Source organism: Amphimedon queenslandica, unplaced genomic scaffold (assembly GCF_000090795.2).
Source record: "Amphimedon queenslandica unplaced genomic scaffold, v1.1 AMPQUscaffold_13120, whole genome shotgun sequence".
Classification (NCBI taxonomy): domain Eukaryota; kingdom Metazoa; phylum Porifera; class Demospongiae; order Haplosclerida; family Niphatidae; genus Amphimedon; species Amphimedon queenslandica.
Window position 1 is genome coordinate 18,653 of NW_003546644.1, and position 3,293 is coordinate 21,945.

Here is a 3,293-nt window from a genome sequence, read left to right on the forward strand (position 1 = left end):
ATAGTTATTTTTTTTAAAACAAAAATATTTATTGCATGCTTTTATTCGAAAAACGTATCAACAATATCTCATGTCAAACTAAACATAGCTTTTTGTTCATTTTCAATGAAGCCAGCTGTGGAAAATACTTGTATTCCAAGAACACACAAGTACTGCTTTGCAAATTTAGCTGATATCAGGCAACTCTCATATTTCTCTCCACCACAGCAGTGCAATTTCATCAGACATTAATCGTGCCACTCCCAAGCAATTCTCACGATTCTTGCAAGGGTGTCATGGTGCCTTGTGCTTCTTGAAGTGAAATAGCAAGAACCAGTTTCTTTTTCCTTGGAATATGTTCTTGATCTCCAGTAACTGAAACTTAAGTGATAGAATCCTTCCTTACATTCTTCATTGTTTCATGCCCTTCAATCTTTTGATCATCATTTAGAAACTTTAAGTCGTGGCAATGACAATTTAAGAATGTTGCATACACAGAAATACTGCCAGTTCCTGTAAGGTGTAAACATGATGCATGATACCAGCCTAAACATTCCACAGAACAGTTCATATTTGCTGCATCTCCTTACAAAATACCACTCACACACCAACAGTTAGGGAATATTCCACTCTTTTGTAGCTGCTCTCAGCAATTCTCTGCAATATTGACTCCAGTGTGTCTGTCTGGACTTTCCTATGTTTGTAGTACACTGCTCATAGGATTTCCCATTCATTATTAATGTAGTGAGCAGTTACTGTGATGTAGGCGTAAGTTGCCTGCATGGCTGGGTCCAGATATTGGCCAGATTCCGTGATGAGAGGGAGGCATTCATTCACCTTCAAAAGCAAATTTTAAACATGGTTGTGATGCAAGTTCTTGATTGAACTACATGTACATAGCCAAGTTCTACAGACCCAATTAACTTCATAAATGTAAATCCTTGTCCTTCAAAAATGGAAGTTGATGCAATAAAATCCCCCATTAGTCAAGTGTTCTGCTTGGAGCGTGAAATAGAAGTTTTTCCATTATTTTAGTATCTGAAGTCAAGGCACTATACTTGCCCCCACTACTCTTGATGTATGCTTTATGATGAGCTTCTGTATGCTCAAACTCCAAGTCATTAGTTAAATTAATAGTACCTTCCGATAATGCCAACTTCAGATCACACAGCTTACAAGAGGCTTTTATACTTTTTGCAATCAATCTCAAAATGGGTTACTCAAAGAAATTCCCAAACAGGCTGGAACAGTTCCTACTAGGACCAGTAGCCATTTTTATCTGTAGCAGTCAGCATGGTTAATAGCTACTTTCATTTACTTTGTGCATGAGCAAAACCACGTGTAGTATTCCAGACAATACTATTTGAATACTGATAATGTTATTTAACTAAGTGAATGTAAAACAATAGGGGGCAAACAAAACGATTAACATTTCGATTAGCCATATACAATGTCTATATAGAGAATGATGTAGTGGCTATTAAACCTTGAATGTTGACTGATGTCAATGTGATGTCCTAGACCCCCTAGGCACTACAATTATTTTGTATAAATTATTTACGATAGCCAACCACGATTAAAATTACTGATGGCAAGAAGCTTTCCACATGAAATGCAGATCAAAGCCCATGGTGCCAAAATGAAGCATAGCAGGAAAACTATGTTGCAGCAACAGTTACTGGTTTATATGATGTTGTCTGGCCTCCATACTTTCCCTAAATGTTACTTATAAGCCAGTAGTACCTTGTAGCCCTCAGAAAAATGGCCAGGCGGTATCACCGCCTTTGATTTTCGTTTGATCTTGAGGCTTTCTTGCCGTCAGTAATTTTCATCGTGGCCAGATTTCGTATAGAAAAATTTTTTTTATTATGAATGAATATAATTTTTGTAATCATATTCATTGAAAATAATCTTAGTGCCTAGGGGGTCTATACACTAATGCAGAATTTGCATGGAATGAATTTCATAGCTTCTAGCTTTGAGTGAAGAATCTCTGGAGTTATATAGATCTGGGATGGAAGATTGTTGGTCTCAGAAGCCAGAAGGAGACTCCATTTGTTGTCTTTAGGTGCGACAAGACCTATATCTCTAGCATTTCCTCGCTCTCTTCTCATTCTCAGTCTTGCTCCTTCTCACGCTCATTATGAAGAAGTCGACAAGCTTCACAAGAATCTTCTTGTCAATAACTCATGTTTTAAGCTTCAGCTTCTCTTGTTTCTTAAATACTCCTAAACTCCTCTCTTCCAGTGATTAAGTTGCTTTACTGTAGTTTCTTACTCGTTGTCTTTGCACATGGTACCGTAATTATCAAAATTATCATTTTAAAATGTGTGATTATTATTTTTGTAGAAGCATAAATAGGAGTGACGTGCGTGTACAAACAAACAAACAGACAGACAGACATACTCGACTCGACTATGTGGGGCTTGCTTTTGCTTGCCCCAATAAGTAAATACAAAATAATTTCACTATTCGTTTTACACAGCGGTCACATGACAGTAGTTAATTAATATTATAGTAATACAATTATTCAATTAATTATTAACAAAATGATTGGATAGGAGGGTGCAGCTGAAGGAAAATAAATTTTTTGACACAAATGCATCACTTATCAAAAGCTTGACTTAGGGCTTAGTCATCAACTTTTCTGGTTCTATCATAACAGCCTAAATTCTATGCTTTATTTATTTTTTAAGGCCTTCATACATGAGGCAACTTTTTGCCAGCAACCAAGCAAAATGCTGTCAACAATAGAACATCCTTAACATGTTGCTCACAAAAATCAAAGTAACCACAAATGTTGCTAGCAACAAGTGTAATTTCTGGTGACTGGCCATGTGTCATTTAGCTATCAAATTGCCAATTTCAGGAAGATTTATCTCTTTCAAAATTAACCAGTATGCAATAAGTTTACCTGAATCATTGTGATACCCGTTCTCGCAGCGTCCTATAAATGTAAAGTTTCTGACGTTCCCTTACACTCACAGACTACACACTAGAAAGAGGATCGGCTGGAAGGACCAATCCTAATAATAATAATTATTGTTATTAATATTAATTAACTGGTGTGGTTACTTTAGTGGCATGTTGACTTCCAATCCATTTCCCTGTAATGAATTAAATGAGTATCTACTACTATATAATTGTTAATATCATTACTGTAGGGCACTTTTTTTCAATGGCTGTAAATTTGCAAATTTGACTAAGAAATCTATTTTGCAGATTCAAATTTCCCATATTCATTCCGTCTGCCATCTCATACTGTAACAATTCCATTTTCACAAAAGTATTTTTCGTGAATTTTCAAAAAAATG